At 36.2% G+C, this 6,000-nt stretch overlaps 1 pseudogene; it reads left to right on the forward strand.

Annotated features, from left to right (window-relative positions):
- The first annotated feature begins 414 nt into the window (after nt 1-414).
- Nucleotides 415-1,720, forward strand: LOC116871545 (annotated as a pseudogene).
- The last annotated feature ends 4,280 nt before the right edge of the window (nt 1,721-6,000 follow it).

Consider the following 6,000-nt stretch of genomic DNA (forward strand, 5'->3'; position numbering starts at 1 on the left):
AGGTTGTTGGAATAATTAATTTTCCTGTAGCTATAAGACATGTGGCAGCTTGACACTTCAAAACCAGTAATGTAAAGAGACAGGGAGAGGAAGATGGGAAGCAAGAGAGAGAGTGAGAGCAAGAGAGAGAGATGCTAGCCAGATGGGTACTACAGTCTTGGCAATCTTTTGTAAATACAACCACAGACATCTTATCACCTTTGCAATATTTTATTGTTTACATCAAGTCACATGTCTTCCTGCTCTGAAGGGGAAAGATGAATACAAGAGTGTGAACACCAGGAAACAGAGATCATGGAGGTCACCTTAAAGTCTGTCCTCCATTATAAACAAAAGTTATTTTAGATCTGTTGAATTTGTAAATCTTTCCCGTGCCTATGTCAAGAAGGGAGTAGAAACTTTGGCCTCGGCAAGATGGTGGAGTACAACTTGACTATTTCCATCATACACTTTTTGGATTGGCATCTACTCTTTCCACTGCTTGAGTTTTTCTCCATAAAGGGATATATAATGAAAAATAATTATTACAAGGAAAATTGGGTCTTCTTAGTGATACCAACATGGTCAACTTTGCTATGGATGTATAAGAAAACCTTGATATTGATGATACGCCACATGTTTTGAATGAAAAAATACCACAGTTGTTGCAAAACTGAAACAGCTTCAGGCAAATGGAACCAATTGTGAAGACATCTGAAGATCGAGAAACTACAAGGCAGATGCAGTCAACCAGAGATGGCCAGATACTGTTCAACTACCTAACTGCTGGACAGGTGTGGTTTTCGGCAGGAATATTTAGATACGCTCTAAAGGTACGCAGAATTCCAATATGAGGGAATCACTCTGGAGTAGCAGAATCTTTACTTCTTGATTGTGTTGATTCCAACGACAGACAGAAACACTTTGCTTTCACTCAGGAAAACTGGCCTCTGAAATCTTAGCGTAGAACTGGGATGCAGCTATGGAAGAGCTATTATGGTTAAATAGAGAATAAATCTGTGAGTTCTCCACTCCAATCTCTTCAGCAGTAAACGTGTCCTATCCACTGCCTCTGTGTTTTTTTCTTCACCCACCTCAAAGGGCATAATAACATTACTGATCTCTTCCTTTACCAGCCACCATACCATAATGCAATTCCAACGTGTCCACATATTCTGCATTGTTTTGATACATCCATCATTTCAAACAAAGATGTTTGAAAATGCCAGCAGGTACTAAAAGATCCGGTTAAAGTCATTCAACAGAGTCTTACACAGGTAAAGACCCAATTACAAAATGTGGTGAATGCTTATGTGTTAACTTTGACTTCATGTCTTAGAAAAAGCTGAAGGAATGTGAATCAGTTCTTGTGAATGACTTCTTGGTGGCTTGTCCTGAGAATTTCACTGAAAATGCTTATCTTTTCATATATGAGACTTTTTGTCACACCCACCTGTGTATCAGCATTAACACATGGGCAGACAGACCGAACATGACTCTGGAAGAAGCTGAAAGGTGGATTGTCAATTTGATTAGAATGCAAGACTGCATACGAAGACTGATTCTAAGTTAGGCCATGTGGTTATGGGTAACAATGCAGTCTCACCCTATCAGCAAGTGATTGAAAAGACCGAAAGCCTTTTTTTTAAACACCAGATGTTGGTCATGAAAGAGGAAACTTCTTCAGAAAACTGGGTCAGAGGCTTCTAACTGGGCAACTCAGAACTCCGACTTCTACTGAAGAACTGTGCAAAGCCAAGATGAAAAAAATTATAAAATAAAGATGAAATAATAAAACCATTATATAAAGGGTGACATATATTTTAGAAGTACTTAATACACTGAATATAAATTTGAGAAATTTGAATAAAATTTACTGTTACATTAAAAAAAGAAGATAGTAGAACATACAAAATGATTTCTGATTACTTAAGACTACAAATATTTAATATTTGAACAGCATGCTGATAATGGCTCACACTTTCCATTACATTTCTGGGATATAAAAGAAAATAACTTAATGTCAATTTCTTTATTTTAGAATAACATAAGGTGATTTTTTTTTTTTTTAGCATGATGCAGGCAAGGAAAGGAATAAATTTGCCCACCTAGATCAATTGGGCTATGAAGTTCTAAGAATAATTTTCAGGAAACATAATGAGAGATATTTTTAAGGTGCAGAGTTATGTGCTAGCATAAAACAAGAGCAAGGAAGCAAGGATGAATATCAGTTCTGTATCAGGGGAGTCATTGACAATATGTTCTCTTCTCTAGTTCAGGGATAAGATAAATCATCCTCTCAATGCTGATAATCAGTTCTGTCAGTCAATTCTCTAGCAATCTGTCTCAAATCCCTACTAAAGTAACATAGATAAAAGATGATCACTTGGCTCAAGATTAACCAGGCTGAGCTATAACAGTTGGGCAAGAACTTTGCAAACTCCCAAGCAGGTTTAATAAGGGAAAAGACACTTCGTCATGGGCCATTCAATCTGTGGGACTTTGGTGGGGATCTTTTGGGAATGTTGATAGTAAGTTACCAAGTACAAAAAGTAAGGTCAAATAGCAATTATTGATGGAATAATTAGATGTATGGATAAAACAATACTAGACAGATTCTTCAATAGGTGGTAAGTATGAACAAAAATGACACAATGGAGAAAATAATCATAGAAAAGATACTAGAGAATATTTAGAGACCATTTAAAAATGAATTCAGCTGAAGCAGAGATAAAAATCTGCTAAAGATTTTATAGAGCAGTAGTTCCAACAGGAAATCTAACTGAAATGAACAACAGTGAGGACGTTAAATTTCAAGTGTAATTTAACTTACTTTTGGTTGAAAATCTCATTGACTTAGGAAATAGAATATTATAGGTAAAGGATCTCTGAATTTATGGGAGGATTTTTAAGTACTAGAACCAGATTAACATAGAAACACCTTCAGTTACAGAATGAGTTGAGGAATATGAAGCAGTAACAGCAGGGGGAACAGGAGCCAATATTAGGCCAGAGAACAGGTATACTATTCCATTAATTCAGTTTGGAGAGGACTTGCTGGTGGAAGCAGAGTTATATTAGGTAATATGTATCTCCCAGTTGAAGAGTTCCATCAACCCTTGGATATTCAAACATAATGTCAACTGTCTATGTAAAGATGCAGTTTTTGGAGAATAATTATTATGCCTTACATAAAATTCTCATTGGGATACATGACCCCAAAAAACTGTTAAGATGTAAAACCCTGTTAGAACTAAACTATATTTTTAAAAAGAATCCATCTCCCTTTAAGAGTAAAGAGGACCAAGGACATAGTGAGGCTTATGTGCTGAAATCAATAAACTCTAGCCTTGTCATATATTTACCAAGGAGGAAGCCCAGGAAATATATTGTTATATGTAGAATGATGTTTCAGAATACAAGAGCTGAATTTCTTCTGTAGATAGCTTTGTTGTTGTTGTTTAGGCCCTGAAAATAAAAACCAAGGAATAACTAGCTATAGCTGTTAAAGGTAAGATATTTAAATGAGGAACAAAAAAACACTTTTTCGGGCGCCTGGGTGGCTCAGTGGGTTAAAGCCTCTGCCTTCAGCTCAGGTCATGATCTCAGGGTCCTGGGATCAAGTCCCACATCGGGCTCTCTGCTCAGCAGGGAGCCTGCTTCCTCCTCTCTCTGCTTTCCTCTCTGCCTACTTGTGATCTGTCTCTGTCAAAGAAATAAATAAAATCTTTAAAAAAAAAAACAAAAAAAAAAACACTTTTTCTAATTATTAGTAATTGCATAGACATTTAGGAAAGCATCACTTATCACACTCAAATACAGTTCGATTAGGCCATTCTTGAAGTTAAGGAATCTCCCTAGAGATTACTGCCCATCATGATTTTAGAAAAAGACTTGTTAAAGAAAAAAATTCACTGGATGGAATTTAACAGGCAATGAGGACTATGTTCAAGACTACTCCAATAGGGGTCAGGAGTATTGCAACAGGACAGAAAAACTGAGCTCAACTCCACCAACACAAAAGGCAGGAGGACTTTTAACACTGGGATGAACTACTAGAAAAATTCTGGAAGATGTTGGGGGAGAGGGAGCTTGGTCAATTTGGTTAGGTCATCTCTGTTTGCTAACTGGTACTAATCTAAATTTGGCTCCTCAGAGACTGGGAGATAAACACTCTTCCTGGAGGACTATATTTCAAAGGGATGACTCCCAAATCCCTGTGAAAAATATTCCTGGGTTTGTAAAACCGGCAAGAGGCTGGGAGAAGATTCACATCTCAAAAAAGTAGAAAAATAGTTAACAATTACAGTTTCTAATGTAAATAAAAGGAAGGTCAGAGGCTTGGAGTCAGGAAGAAACCTAACTTTTAGTCGGGCTGCCGGTAATATTGGTCAGACTCTTCTGTTTTTCAATACTTTCTTTATATGACAACTATATATACAACCAAAATAGCTGTAGTCCTTATATGGAAATTTGAAATTAGTAGTGTTTTCCCTTAACAAAATCTATGGAAGATCTTTGACTTGGAACTGCCGTACAAAACACCGTTACCTGCAAAACAGAGAGTGCTATGCTTCTACTTGCCACTTTCAATTTACTAAACCATTCAATTTTCTTTGAAGTTAAAAAAAATGTATATGCACACATATTTGAAGGGCTTACTATATAACACATATGCAGCTTGTGAAATGTTTCTTCTAGAGTTTTAAGGCTTTTGCTGAATTGGCTGAATTTTGTACACTGCAGTAAAGCTAACTATTCTTTTGCTTACACTGCTGTAAATTTTGCTTATTGTTATGTATAATGTATGAAGAAGCACAAATGTACAATGTATCTTTTGCAGGAAGATTATGAACTAAATCAAAAGTATTTCCAATATAAATAATAAAAGAGAAAAGACAATTTAAAATAGAACCAGAGAAGCTTAGGCACACAAATAAAATTTCCAGAGCTACTTCAGAAAACAAATTATCTAAGGCAGGTTGTGAGTACGGGGCTTGGCTATTGTTAGAACTCACTGGAGATATTTTTCAGTCGATACGTGCAACTTAATGCCGCAACTTTCTTTAATTTCTGATGAAAGTTAATCACTCAATTTTTTTTAGTTCACTTATATCTGATTGGGGGGTGGGGTGGGGAATAAAGTATTATCCACAAAAGAAAGGAGAGGATATTTGTTAAATGGGGAATTTTCTCTAAAACCTAATTGGTAATACTAAATATTCAAACTACTGGTAGAGAAACTATTGAAAGATGAAAAAAAATAAAGAATTCTTCTTGACACCAAGCCAAAAATAAAGGAAGAAGTATAGTAATTAGGGGTGCCTGTGTGGCTCAGTCATTGAGCATCTGCCTTCGGCTCAGGTCATGATCCCAGGGTCCTGGGATCGAGCCCCACATTGGGCTCCCTGATTGGCGGGAAGCCTGCTTCTCCCTCTTCCACTCCCTCTGCTTGTGTTCCCTCTCTTGCTGTGTCTCTCTCTGTCAAATGTATAAATAAAATCTTTTAAACAAAATAAAGAAAGATGTCTCTAAAAAAGAATCTTCTTAGACACTGGATGAAGTCAATATGACATAACTTAGGCATTTATGGAAAATGACAAGGGAACAAATGACCCAAAACAGGACAGTGTTTTAATGTAACTTCTCTCAATTTAATACATAAGTAAACTTGAAATACAAGCAATTTTGAACCAATAAAACCATTTATTCCTCAGTTTAGTAACATTGTTGGCTGTATCACCTGGACAACAAATATTTAAGGGACAGTCCAAATTGTTCTGTCACATTTCCTAAGTGATGAATAGTGTCCAGATCTCTCTTGGCTAGTATGGATTAGAAATACTGAAAATATATTTAGTAGTCTTTCAGAAAGACAGGATTTGGTCATGAATCTAAATGGTGCTCTTTCAAATTAAGTGTACATAAACCAGTTGTCTTTGAGAAAAGCAATCAGGGTAGTGGCCAAATATAAATTTCATAGAAGAAACAGACCACGATCAAGTTAATATCTTTGGCATA

This window comes from Lontra canadensis, unplaced genomic scaffold (genome assembly GCF_010015895.1).
Source record: "Lontra canadensis isolate GAN:19392208 unplaced genomic scaffold, GSC_riverotter_1.0 scaffold26, whole genome shotgun sequence".
NCBI classification, from domain to species: domain Eukaryota; kingdom Metazoa; phylum Chordata; class Mammalia; order Carnivora; family Mustelidae; genus Lontra; species Lontra canadensis.